At 35.1% G+C, this 15,312-nt stretch overlaps 1 pseudogene; it reads right to left on the reverse strand.

Annotated features, from left to right (window-relative positions):
• Nucleotides 1-8,837: 8,837 nt before the first annotated feature.
• Nucleotides 8,838-14,846, reverse strand: LOC101719618 (nicotinamide phosphoribosyltransferase pseudogene; annotated as a pseudogene).
• Between the last annotated feature and the right edge of the window lie 466 nt (nt 14,847-15,312).

Consider the following 15,312-nt stretch of genomic DNA (forward strand, 5'->3'; position numbering starts at 1 on the left):
CAACATGAAAACAAATGTTCTCTTTGTTGCTATTTCTTTAGGAATAAAAGCTTGACTGTCTGCCTTCTCCCTTCAGTTGTATATAGTGCTAAGACAACATCCCAGGACCACTCTCCTGGTAAGGTTGCCAAACACCTTGTAGCATTGTTGTAAAACTGAATTATGATTATAGAAAATAGCAGTGTTTTATCAAGCTTTTATTATGAACCTAATACTAATTTTTAATAAAAATTATGTCATTTAATATTTCCCATTACCTCCAAGAGTCGACAGTATTCTCCCTATTTCATAAACAAGAAGCTGTCTCTGATGGGCTGGGTGACTTGTCTGTGGGCACTCACTCCACCAGGTGGCAAGCTTGCTCTGACTCCATCAATAATCCTCTCAACTTCCCTGCCAGGGTGCCTGCTGCTGCTGACTTGGATGGATTTATAATCAATCTGCTAAATTTTAATTTTACTTTATGGATGCAGATCCAGTTTGAGAGTGTGTTGAACAGAACTTGTTCACATTTTATGAATTGTAAATATGGACAGACTGAATTGATAGATAACAGGGGAGCTTCACTTGACAAAAATCAGAAGTAGGAAAATTGAGACTGCATTATAGCCAAACTAACAATGGCAGAGACTTCTAAAGTTCGTCCATATTTCAATCTCCTTTCTCTCAGGCCTAATCCCACCTCCCTAGCCTGTTTCAATTAGGCAGAGCCATGCTACTATTTTTGACTAAACAGTTGATAAGAACAATCATGGATTTATCATTCATGCGTAGGAACATAAGCTTGTTGGTATAAAACTGTTTGGAAATGTCGTCTCCTGTTGTGAAGATTGAGGAAACGAAGGCTGATATGGAAGAACCACACTGGGGTTGCAGCGAGGACAGTGAACTGGAGTGTGGCCCAGACTCACAGAGGATTTTGCAGAAAGCTGTCAGGGCTGGTTGTTAATGTGACATCACCCAACTACCCTGGCCAATGGACTCTCCATTTTGCCTGCTAGCTCTATTTAAACAACATACTGCTACATGTTCTTTCTTACAACCCACACCCACAAGTGATCTTAGATTTATTTTTTTTTTTAATAATTCAGACTTCTTTGAAAAAGCTGGTGTTGTTTACTTCAGCCTAGAAGTTGGAGATTCTCAGTAAAGTAGGCGACAGCCATAATTTTTTAAGATATTCTTTTTATATTTCATTGCCTTCTGTGTGAAGGAGTGAGCTTTCATGCTGTGCCTACCGTGGCAAAGAGTTTGGAAATGGGTTCTGTCACCTCTGGTTATTGAGTACTTGGACTGCAGCTGAGGTGCTCTAGGGCACTAGAAGTAATTCTTACTTGATGTTCTTCAGTACTGAAAATGGAAAATTGGTAATATTTAGCTTTCCTTTTTACTTCATTTTGAGGTAGCAGGAATCCAAGCTATATTAGCAGTTTTGACTTGTTAAGGGATTCATTGGTAGAAGCAGATGTCTAATGTTATCCATTGAATTTCTGTGCTGGGTTTGGGTGGGCAGTCATTCGGCAGCTATTTTAATAATGATGGAGGTGAAATTTGACTAAATCATAAATAGGCTAGTAAAATAGATGCATATCTACACGTGTATTTCAGGATGATTTTTAACAAAAAAATAAAATCACAGAATTGATTCTTAACACAACTAAACATTATCATTAAATGAAAATTTGACTTGATAATTTTTTAGAATGTATCATCACTTTTAAATTCATTTTTAATAATTATTTATGTATTAAAACCCTTATTATATTCTATTTAAATGATTTAAACTTATATTTCACTTTTTGCATTAGTTATATTCAAAGATTATGTTTATAAATAAAACTTGCAGATTAAGTTTGACTACAAGGGGACTTTTGAAATTGAATTGAATTGAATTGATAGTTGAGGTGAGTATAACCTGGGAAGTGGAAACATCAGAGCAAACTCAAGGAATTTTGGATGCTATCTTGGCCTGAAATCTGCTTCCCAAGAGGTACTGACTCCTAGGTAATTTGGGTGAGTTCTACACAATCTGGAATTAGATTAAAATTATAGAAATTGGTGGATTAATTGATAGATGGACAGATAGATAGAATTAGGTTATTGTATATGTATTTTATATGCATATATAATTATACATAAAATATGGATCTTACATATATTGGATTAAAGTTAAATTACACACATTTATTAATACATGAGTACATACACATATGCAGTATAAACTTTTACACACAAATATGTGTGAAGTTGTAAGCATTTTGCATATACAGGTCAGTGGAAAGGAAAAAATGACTAAAGGAAGAAAGTAGAAAAAGAAGGGAGATAAAGAAAAAAGAAGGAAGAGAAAGATAAAAATTAGATATACATCAAAATATTAACAAAAGTTATTGATGAATGGTTAAATTATATGTAATATAATTTGTTTCTATTAAAATATTTTGATATATTCTCCAATGGCTGTATATTGCTTTAATAATCAGTGAAGCAAAAAAGTAGTGAAGGTAAAATAAAAGAGGTAATGTAAAACGTACTCTATCTACACATACTTGAGAGTACCTACACTACTTAATTTTTTAAAAATGTGCTGATTGCTGAGAAACTGTATTTATTTTAAAAGTATAGACTGGGTTTCCAACTTCCATTCCAGCATGTGTGGGGCTCAAGATGTCACTCCTGTCCTAACTAGAAAAAAGCTAAACAAATTATAAATACACTATATTTTAAGATCCATCAGACAATTGAAGTCAGAGAAACCACCTGGCAAAAATTAGAAAGACTAACAAAAAGATACAGAGAATCACAGCTTACAGGAAAAGAGTTCAAGAATAGAAACTATGACTGACTGAAGCCAGTACTGAGGCAGGAAAACTTAAATTATAATTGACAAATTTCCAGAAGACTAATGCAGATGAGCTTGAGAGTTTAAAATGCCAAAATAGGATATCCATCTTAAAGGATATGCTTTTTTGAGTTTTCCTTCCAGGAGCATTCTTGGATTCTCACAAAAATCAAAGAAAAATTCCCTCATGCTAGGAAGGTGACCATTTTGAAATGTGCCCAAAGCATTCTGTTTTCTTTAACTAGGCCTGCTTCTAAATGTATATGGAAAGGCAAAAGGCCCAGATTAGCCAACAAAATATTGAAAAAGAAGAGTAAAGTTCAAGAACCCACACTACCCAACTTCAAAACTAAAGATATAGATAAGACAATATGCTAGTGTTGGAAAAATAGACAAACAGACAAATGGAACAAAATTAAGAGTCTAGAAACAGATCGATACAAATGCAATCAAGTGATCTTTGACAAAAGAGCAAAGATAATTCAATAGAAGATGGATAATCTTTTAAACAAATGACTCTGGAACAACTGGATATTCAAATACCAAAGACATGAGTCTAGACAGGGATCATACATATTTCACAATTAACACAAAGACCTAATTGTAAAATGCTAAGCTATTAAATTCCCAGAAGATGGGAGAAAAATCTAGGTGATCTTGGGCATAACAATGACTTATTTGGTACAATATCAAAAGCACGGTCATGAAAAAAAATGATAAACTAGACTTCATGAAAATTAAAAATTTCTGCTCTTCAAAGCTATTATTAGAAGAATTAAAAGCCATTTTTAGAGATGAATTAAAGACATTTTTAAGCCATTAAAGCCAATTAAGCCATTTTAATAGAATTAAAGCCATTATTAAAAGAATGATTGGATATACCACAGACTGAATGAAAATCTACAAAATATATATCTCACAAAAGACTTAATCTAAAACTTTAAAAGAACCTCTAAAACTCAACAATAAGGAAATATACACAATTAAAAATGACCAAAAGATCTTTACATGTACCTCATCAAAGATACATAGATTGTGTCTTAATTGCTTTCTCTTCGCTGAGATACAACATCCAAAACCCACAATGTAAAGGAGGAATGGTTCATTTTGCCTCACAGTTTGTAGAGGTTTCAGCCCATAGGCAAATGGCTCCAAGCAAGGTGGCATGGCAGAGACAAGTACCTTTATGGCAAGGCTTCAGCTTCGGGAGAAAGAGAGAAGAATCAAGGCAGTGGAAGGGAGATAGACCCTTCCAGGCCACGCCCTTAGTAACACATCTCCTCCCACCAGACTTCACCTCCCAGCAGCACACTTAGCTATAAACTCATCAGTGGATTAATCCACTCTGATGAGTATCATGTCCCTATGATTCAATCACCTCCCTAAAGCCCCATTTTTAAGCACATGAGGTCTTGGCAGGGGGCAGGGGGTGCATCTTGATATAAAACGTAACAGATGGCAAGTAAGCATATGAAAATATACTCCATGAGATGCCACTACACATCTATTAGGGTGGCTAAAACCCAAAAACCACGAACAATTCCAAATGTTGGTGGAGGATATGGAGCAATAGAACTCTCATTCATTGTTGGTGAGAATATAAAATGGCATGGCCATTTCAAAAAGAGTTTGTCAATTTCTTACAAAACTAAACATATTTTTACCATATGTTTCAGCGAACATGAATTTTGGTGTTTACCCAAATAAATTGAAAGTTTACAACCTGCACATGGATTTTATAGTAGCTTTATTCATAATTGCCAAAACTTGGAAGTAATCAAGATCATTTATCAGGTTAATGGATAAACAAACTCTGGTACTACCATATAATAAAATAATATTGAGCAATAAAAAGTAACAAGCTATCAAAGCTATTAAAAGACATAGAGGAAATTTAAAAGATACATTATTAAGAGAAAGAAGCCAATTGGAAAAGTCTACGTACTATGTAATTACAACTATATGATAATCTGGAAAAATTAAAACTAAAAATACAATAAAAGATCAGTGATTGCCAGAGGTTTGGAGGGAGGACAATGAAACTCTTATGTATATTTGTAATAATGGTTACATGCCTTTATACATTTGTCAAAACCCATAGCATATACAAGAGGTACAATATTCAGTTAACCCCGAGGTAAACTATAGGTGTTAATAACAATGTATCAACATGGCTCATTAATGATAACAAATGTACTATTATAATGCAAGATGTTAATAACAGAAGAAACTGTGGAGAAGGAAAAGAATACAAAGGGACTGTACTTTCTGTACAATATTTTTGTAAATCTGTAGCTGCTTTATAAAACAAAGTCTAATTTTAAAAAGTGTGTACCTGTTTGGAAACTAGGCAGAAAATGGGAGGAGTGGGCCTACACTCTGGGTCCAGACTGCTCAAGTGACTGCGGGCAGATGAGGTGTGGAAAGGGACAGCCATGGTGCCTGAGTCACGGAACTGTATGAGGATCAGTTGAGAACCTACAGGGAGCATATGGCTAAGTTTTTCTGGGTAGCTATAACATCATCATTAAAGATCTTGTGAGGAAAGATCTAATAATAGCACTATTTAAAATGGAACTGGACTCCTTTGTGAAATATCTCCATGTCACTGGAGTACTCAAGTGAAGACTGATTGATAAGACATTTAGTATTGATTTGGAGAAGGAATACACTGTCACAAAATGACCAGATAGCTCACCAGCTGATATCCCTTTCAATATGAAATTTTAAGATCCTATGAAAAAAATGATACATGCAAAACTACTTAGGAAATTGTAAAACCCAACCATTCAAGATATTATTTGTGATACTTCTGGATTTACTGCACATTTTTGCTGTTTGTCAAAGAAATTTCTCCACATCCTTGAAATTATATAGTGTAAGAAATGGAGAAATCACCAGTACTTATAAATTAACCAGCATTTACAGCTGCAAAAGATGAGGCTAAAGAGATTTATCCATGGTGACAAGTGAATTAGTGACATGGCTGAGTTTAAACCTCAGTTGAGCTCATTTTACTAGGTGTGCTGCCACCATTATTGCCAATTATATAACATTTTCAAATCCTAAAGATTCCATCCTTATGTTGGAACAAAGACAGCTTCAATTTTTCCTGTGGAGCATCTCCTCTGAGCTCTGTAACCATTTCCATTGTAGCATGGTTTTTGCTCTTTTGCAAAAACTCCTACTGCTCCTTCTACAATACTGCAAATCAAAATTTCACTGCAACATGTGGGCAATGACATTTCTTTACTGAAAGCAAAATATCACACAACAATTTTCAAAGCACTATTATATTACCCCTTTGTAATAGGCTTATGAAATTGATGGGATGAGATTGCATTTTAATCTTCATTTTATAGATAGGAATCCAAGACTCAGAGGAGTTTCATGGTTCACCCCAATGCACAGATCTCATCAGTGTATGAAATGGCTTGCCACAAGCCTTTTGCCTCCTGATCTAGCTGTATTTCTCTTCTTAGTGTTGGTATTTAAGAAGAAAGTGCTGCAGTGCATAATAAATGCTCTTACTTTAAAGCCATTTGTTTAGCCTCAGAAATAATAGCTTTATACTGACTCATTAAAATAGTGCATAATATTTGATGTAGACAAAAGAATACAGATAAGATATATACTATTACAAGGTATAATAATAAAATGAGCATCCATGAAATCTCTCCCTCTAAATACTTTTAATGTGGTTCTTCTTGATTCTATTACTATGTCTTTCCATGGAGGTAATCTCATCATATACTTCTTTAAAAAATGTTTATAACATTATATTGCTTAGTTTTGTTTTTAAGCTATATGAAGCTTTTTGTCTAGGTTATATTATGCCTGCAGTCATTTTTTTTCAGTATTATATGTGTAATATTCTTTCAAATTATCTCATATATCAGGCATTCATTCATTTTCTATGAAATCAGATTTTACAATTAAAAATACTTCAGTATATTTTTAAATTTTTCTATCAATGAACATTTTGGTTATTTATAATATTTTCTGCAAAAAATATGTGAAAAATAATATGACATTTTTGTGTTGGTGTCATAGGGTACATACAAAAACATTTACATCTAAAGGTGAACTTGGTGGCTTAAGAGGTACACAAGTATTCAAATTTTTTTTTTTTTTGGTGGTACCAGGGATCGAACTCAGGCCCTTGCACTTTGCAAGGCAGGTATGGTGCCACTGAGCTAAATCCCTGGCCACAAGTATTCAAATTTATGACATACTACCAAATTGATTTCCACAGCTCTTATATAATAATTTCAGTTAGGGCCGGGGATTTATCTCAGTGGTTTTGCAGCCTGCTGAGCAAGTGCAAGGACCCAAGTTCGATCCCCAGTACCAAAAAAAAAAAAATTAAAAAATAAAAAATAATAATTTCAGTTATCAGATTTTATGTTTTTGAACCCAAAGTTTATAAAATGGTACTTTATTGAGATCTCTAATTTTTTTTTTGCATGTGTGGCTATTTGTCATTTAGTGTTTCTTCTCTTTGAAATAATTATTAGGCCTTTTGATCATTATTCTACATTTTTTTATTTTTCATAGGTACAAATTTGCTATAACAGTCTTGTCAGTTATGTGTATTGTGTGTATCTTCTCGTTGATAGCTTGTCTTTTGGTATTATTAATCAAATATTTATACATTCATGTAAATAATTTGACATAACTATGATTATCAGTCTTATCTTTTATTAGTAATATATTTGTCACATTAAATTTATAAAATTATTTTCCAATTTGGCTCAGTGGTGCTGCCACCTGCCTCACAAGCGCAAGGTCCCAAGTTCGATCCCTGGTACCAAAAAAAAATTAAAAATTGAATAAAATAAAATAATTTTCCTAAATTTTCTTATAGAATATTTGAAGTGCTTTTGTTTCACAGTTGTGTCTAATCTTCTGGGAATTTATTTTGGTGTATGTTATATAATAATAGGGATTTAGTTTTTCCTCACATAGATAATCAATTGTACCAGCATTATCTTTTGAAATTTAATACTTTCCTTTTCTATCAGCAGCATCATCATCATTTTTAAATTTCAACTTTCCATGTGTGTATTGGTACTGTGTGTTAATTTTAGAATTATATTGTCAACTTTAAAAAAAAAACCTATAGGATTTTGACTGGAGTTGAAGAGTAAATACTATCTCTAAACACGGAATGTCTCCATTTCTTTTGTCTTTAAAATTGTTTTTCAGTGTAGCTTTTTAGCTTTATCCATGTTAAATTGAAACATCTCGCCCCTGGATACATTTCCAGGTATCTTATCAGTTTTACTTTTAATAAAATCATATGGGCCTATTGATTTCTCTGAGCAAAGAATTTTAACCCTAGGTTCAATCAGTTGAATAGAAAAAAATATTTGTTTTAATGTAATATTTGAAAAACTTAGTGGTTAAAAATATTTCTCCAGTGAGGAATTACAGTGTCTTTGGCCAAGTGCCCGGGAGCACATCTGATCTAGAACAACTGCAACTCCATTGGGAGTACCAGGGGTCTTGTCCACCTTTCTGCTGCCTCTGAAATGGAACTGGCATTGGGCCCTCAGGGAAACTTTGCCTACATATAAATAATGCTTAGTAATTATAGCTCTTGTTTCAACACAAACTTTAAATTTGTTTCTCATAATTCAGCCCCTTAAAGATGTCTGATTTCCTGTGAAATCAGAAATGTAGAAATGAAACATAAAAATAAAAATGTTTTATAGAAAATATAGGTATTTTCTTTTTTTGTTAAGGCCATGTTTTATTTGCTGATCAATGGAAAAAAGGCAATGTAATTTATTTTCAAGTATTTTCTTGAAAGTTTGTGCTCATAAAAATCAGGAAAAGTTTGAAAGACTTAAATCACTGAAACTTTAAATGTATCTTACACAATTTTGTTTGTACAAAGATACAAGTTAAATATAAACATAAAGTAATCGTGATAATTTTATGCAAATCTGTTTTATGTGATCTTTAGTTATATATAAAAGTTTCTTGTTTCTGTTACTTGTGAAAAGATCAATACCAGATTGAGTTACTATCTATTGGCACAGGGCCCTAAAAAGCTTACTTTAGCGTTAATCTTTCAGAGTGGTTATGCCTTGCCTAATTTGAGATCACCTAAGCACTGGAAACAAAAAAAAAAGAGCAGTTATGTCCATAAATCAACAAATAATTTGGCTATAATGTATCATAAAACACAAAGAAAGCCCACACAGCTGTACAATAAACATTATGTACTACATACTCTCACTCCGGTGCACATGCGTGCATACACCCACTCATAGGGCAAACCCTAATGAGACACTGCTTCCATTTCTATATTCAGCTGTGCATTTTTTCTTACTTCATCAAACGAATAGCTTTTGGTCACCCTTCCATTCTTGAAGACAGTATAGAGAAGATCCTGACCATATACCTCAAGGTCTCCTTTTCCTTCCTCAAGCGTAACAAAATTACTTTCTGGTGTCCTATGTAATGATAACCAGCCCTTTTTGGACCTTTAGTTGGGATCAGCAACTGGGTCCTTGAAAACATTAATCCCAAGGCCATTGGTGACAACATAGCTACACTTGAAGGAACAATTCAGGACATCTCTGGTTAACTTATGCAGCAAAGCCCCACCAGAACCAAAGGCAATATTTTCTTTTCTTTTTTATTTTTTATAACTTAAATTCTTTTATTGGTACATTGTAAGTATACAACACATTTACATTTCTCACTGGGAACTTGTACCTTTACATGATGTATCTTGGTTCTTATTTTTTCCCCATTCCTAGCCCTCCCTTCACCCACTCCACCCTTCACTATTTACAAAGATTTTGTTTCCATTTTTTCCATTTCTCATCATTTTTCTTTTCCCTTCTTTCCTTTCCCCTGCCCCTCGCACTACCTCTACCCCTTTGGAACTTTTCTTCCTATTTTGCATTATCAATTATTCATTCTAATCATTGGTACATTTCGGTACACAATATAATGACATGCATCATTGGAAATTTGCACCTTTACATAATCTCTCTGAATTCTTATTTTTCACCCTTGCCCAGTCTTCCCTTCAACCCCTCAATCCCTCCCTATTTACAAAGATTTTGTTTCCATTTTTCCATTTTCTCATATTAATTCCATTCCCTTCTTTCCTTTCCCTACCCCTGCCACTTCCTCTTCCCCTTTGTCCCTTTATTTTTCCTATTTCACATTATCTATTATACATTTTAGTCCTTATTTACACTTTCAGTTTCTCACACCAGAGAAACTATTCGGTATTTATACATGTGTGTCCTATTTATTTCACTTAAGAATATCACCTCAGTGTGCATCCATTTAGTTATAAATGTCCCTAGTTTCTCATTTTTTAAGGCTGAGTAGCACTACATTTTATAAAAAAAATCACATTTTTTTTTTATCCATCTTGAGTTGATGGGCATTTGGGCTATTTCCAAGTTTTAGCTATTACAAATTGTGCTGCTATGAACATGGGTGCACACATATCACTGTGGTATGACTATTTTAATTCTTTGGGGAAGATCCCCAGCAGTGGAATAGCGGGGTCAAATGGGACTTTCAGTCCTAGTTCTTTGAGGTATCTCCATACTGATATCCACAGTGCTTGCAGCAGTCTACACTCCCACCAGCAGTGGAGCAGGCTTCCTGTTCCCCCACAGCCGTGCCAGCATTTGTTATTGGTTGATTTCATGATAGCAGCCATTCTTTCTGGAGTGAGGTGGAATCTCAGCATTGTTTTCATTTGCATCTCTCGAATGACCAGTGATGCTGAACATTGTTTCATGTATTTATTTGCTATTTCTACTTCTTTGTCTGAGAAATGTCTGTTCATTTCAGATGCCCATTTTCAGATTGGGTCTTTCAATTTGGGAAGTCTGATTTTTAAAATTCTTTATAGATTCTAGATAGTACACCTTTGTCTGAGGAAAAGCAGGTGAAGATGTTTTCCCACATTATGAGTTGTCTCTTCCCACTGGTGGTGGTTTCTCTTGCTGTGCAGAAGCTTTTTAATAAGAAGAGATCCCACTTGTTGATTGTTTGTGCTACTTCATGGGCAACTGAAGTTATGTTCATAAAATCTTTTCCTACACCAATGTCTTCAAGAGTTCTACCTAACCTCTGTTCCAGCCAGGTTCAGTGTTTCTATTTTAATATGTAGATCTTTAGTCCATTTCAGTTTTAGTTTAGTGCATGGCGAGAGATATAGGTCTAGTTTTAATCTTTGGCAAGTTGAAACCCAATTTTTCCAGCACCATTTATTAAAGAGGCTATCTTTCCTCCAGTGAGGGTGTTTGGCTCCTTTGTCAAAGATGAGATGGCTGAGTGTGTCTGGCATTGTTTCTGCATCCTCTAATCTGTTCCACTGGCCCTCAGGTCTATTTCTTTGCCAGTACCATGCTGTTTTTATCACAGTAGCTTTGTAGTATAGTTTCAAGTTGGGGATTGTGATACCCCCTGCCATGTCTCTGCTACCTAGAATTGCTTTTACTATTCTGGGTGTCTTCTTGTTCCAAATGAATTTTTGATTGTTTTCTCAAGGTCCATGAAGTATACTGCTGGGATCTCAATTGGAATTGCATTGAATTTATATAGCAGTTTTGGAAGTATGGCCATTTTTGCTATACTAATCCTTCCTACCCAGGGGCAGGGGATGTCTGTCCACTTTTTGATATCATCCTCAATCTCTCTTTTCAGAGTGCTATAGTTTTCAGAGAACAGGTCTTTGATTTCTTTCATTAGGTTGATTCCTAGGTATTTCAGTTTTTTGGATGCTATTGTGAAAGGAATTGTTTGCCCTATTTGGCTCTCAGTGACTCTGTCATTGGTGTAGAGGAAAGCTATTGATTTTTGTGTGTTGACCTTGTAACCAGCTCCTTGACTGAATTTGGTTATTAAGTCTAGAAGACTTTTGGTGGAGTTCTTGGGGTCTTCTATATAGAGTATCATGTCATCTGCAAATAATGACAATTTGACTTCTTCATTTCCTATCTTTATTCCTTTTATTTCTTTCTCTTGTCTAATTGCTGTGGCTGTTTTCAGAACTATATTGACCAAGAATGGTGATAATGGACATCCTTGTCTTGTTGCTGATTATCGTGTGAAGGATTTCAGATTTTGACCATTGAGTATGATATTGGCTGTTGGTTTTTCATAGATGGCTTTTATCAGTTTGAGGTAGAGACCCTCTATTCCAATTTTTTGCAGGGTTTTTATCATAAATGCATGTTGGATTTTGTCAAATGCTTTTTCTGCATCTATGGAGATAATCATGTGGTTTTTGTCCTTGGCTTTATTGATGTAGTGTATTACATTAATTGATTTTCATATATTGAACCATCCCTGCATCCCTGGGATGAATCCCACTTGATCAGGGTGTATGATCTTCTTGATGATCTTCTGCATTCTATTTGCCAGTATCTTATTAAGGACTTTTGCATCTATGTTCATTAGTGAGATTGGCCTATAGTCCCCCTTTTTAGTTGGGTCTTTCTCTGCCCTGGGGATCAAGGTGATGCTTGCTTCCAGGAATGAATTTGGGAGTACTGCTTCCCTTTCAATTTCATTGAAGAGTTTAAACAGTAGTGGCAGTAGTTCCTCTCTAAATGTCTTGTAGAATTCAGCAGTGAAGCCATCAGGGCCCGGGCTTTCCTTAATTGATAAGTTTTTAATTACATTTTCAATTTCATTGGTTGATATTGGGTTGTTCAGAATTTTTAGGTCTTCTTCGTTCAACACCTCGTAATTTATGTGTATCTAGGAATCTGTCCATTTCTTCTGTGGTTTCCATCTTATTGGCATATAGGTTCTGGAAGGAGGTATTGATGATCCTCTGGATTTTCTGCTTGATCTGTTGTAATTTCACCCTTTTCATTCCTAATTGCATGGATTTGGTCCTTTTCTTTCCTTTTTCTGATAAGATTGGCCTGTTTGTCAGTTTTGTTGATTTTTTTGAAGAACCAACTCTTGGCTCCATTGATTTTTTTTGTATCATTCTCTTAGTCTGCATTGCATTGATTTCTCCTCTGATCTTTATAATTTCCTCCCTTGTATGAGCTTTGGGGTTGTCCTGCTCTTCTTTTTCTAGAAGCTTGAGGTTCAGCATCAGGTTGTTTAATTGGGCTCATTCTGTTTTCCTAATATGTGTATTCACTGCTATGAATATCCCTCGTAATACTGCTTTCATTGTGTCCCATAGATTCCAATATATTGTATTGTCATTGTCACTTAATTGAAGGAACTGTCTGATTTCTTCTTTAATTTCCTCTGTGACCCATTGGTTATTCAGAAGTGTGTTGTTCAATTTCCACATGTTTATGAAATTTTTTGAGTTTCTTTTGCTATTGATCTCCAATTTCATCACACTATGGTCTGATAACATACAGGGGATAACTTCAATTCCTTTGCACTTACTTGAACATGTTCTATGAGCAAGTATGTGGTCTATTTTGGAGAATGACCCATGTGCAGCTGAAAAGAATGTGTATTCTGATTTTGTGGGGTGGAAGACTGTAAACATCTGTTAAGTTCATTTGTTCAAGAGTTCGATTGTGTTCCAGTATTTCATTACTTATTTTTTGTCTAGTTGATCTATCCATTTGTGCCAGTGGGGTGTTGAGGTCCCCCACTACAATTGTATTAGTGCATATATGACTTTTCATGTCCATTAGTATTTGTTTTATATACCTGGGTGCACTAGTGTTTGGTGAATAGATATTTATGATTGTCATCTATTCCTGTTGGATTGTTCAAAAGCAACACTTTCAATGCTCCACTTTTTTTTTCATGCCTTCTACAATCTTTTGTAGGGTATTAATATCTACTCCATCCCCTTGAATAACTTTAAGATAAGGTGGCAGCAACTTGTAGCCTTTTGAGTTCTCAGTAACAGGAAATTTCTTTCCTAAACTATCTAAAACCTTTAATACAATATCAAGAGGATTTCCAGAATCAGGTCTGATTATTAGTGGTGCCTCAGTACTTCTTGCCAATATTAAATGTCTTAGATCTTCATCCCATATTTTCTCACAGGCATTATAAATGTCATAGCAATCAATGACCACAGATACAGGCACTGATGAAAACTCTTACTATATGTTCAAAAGCATCTTTTTCATGGTCTTTCCCCCAAGCTGTTATCCTACTATGTTCTGCTGCTGGAACAGAATAGCCTGGAACAGGATCTTTTGTGTCATTATATTTTTTAATTAGAGCAATTCCCGCTACTGTATCTGTTCCTTTGAAGTTAACCAAATGAGCAGATGCCCCTATGCCAGCAGTCTCTTGGGAAGAGACTGCTCTGTAGCCAAAATCGTGTAACTTGTGTTCCAGGCCATCTAAATTACCAGACGTTTCTAACAAATATTTTGCCAATATTTTCTTCTATTCTCTAAAATTTGTGGCCACTGTGATTGGACACCAGGATTGAACAAGAATAGTCTCAATCCAATTTGGAAGCCAGTAGCATTCTGGGTCAGTGTTTTCCACTGTGAAGAGAACATTTCCTTTGGGAATGACAGAGCCCTCACTAACGGCCTTTACTTCTATGGGGAGATGCCCATCGTACTTCTCAAGAATGTAGTTCCATCCCTTTTCATTAAAGACATCATCCTGAAAATGTTCTTTGTACACCTCTTTGGCTTCCCAGATTTTCCCTCTGGTCACAACCTCACTGTGGAGTTTTCAGTCTTCTTCTGACAGCATTCAAAGTAGGAATAAACTTTGCTTGTGTTGGGTGAATATTGTTTATAGTGAGTAACCTTGTAGGAGTTGGTGGCCAGGAAGATGTTGAACTCGGCTTCTGCCGGAGCATTCATCTCGGGCTGGAGTGGAGGGACTGCACGCTGTGAGGTCCCCCGGCATGCCTGAGAGGAAGGGGAAAAATGGACTTCACAGTGCTCCATTGCTTAAGTCACTCTTTTTTTTTTTTTTTTTTTTTTTAAGACATAGGGGTTTTCCAGCGAAAGGTCCTTTCAAAAGATCCAGTATTTGCATATTTGCCAAAAATAAACATTTCAAGATAGACTCTTGACTCTTAGCATACATGACTCCCAATTTAAAAAAAAAAAAAAAAGACACAGCTTAATAATGTGGCTGAGAGGCAATCTTTTTTTATTGAGAGAATGCTTGATTGAAAAAAGCCAGCCCTTGACAACATCACCACCCCTGTGGTTTTCCACACATCTACCAAATCTACCCATCAGTAATGAAATGAAAATATCTCAATCCATCAGCAGTGCTTTTGGAAATGTTTACAACGTGTAGGCACCATACAAAGTCACATGATTCCATTTTTCTATTATTTTATCTTTTACTTGCTCATTTGCTTTTGTTGAAAGAATGATCTTGTCTATGTCAGTATTGAATTCTAGCAAGGTCTACCTGTGACAGGTATGGCCCAGGAGCTACTAGTTAAGCTATTGGGATCATGCGCCAGCCTTTCCAAGTTCTGCTTAGCTGTGTGTATGTGAACCTAAACA

Source organism: Heterocephalus glaber, unplaced genomic scaffold, assembly GCF_053883595.1.
Source record: "Heterocephalus glaber isolate CG9 unplaced genomic scaffold, H.glaber_assembly_v1.0 deba00001461, whole genome shotgun sequence".
NCBI classification, from domain to species: domain Eukaryota; kingdom Metazoa; phylum Chordata; class Mammalia; order Rodentia; family Bathyergidae; genus Heterocephalus; species Heterocephalus glaber.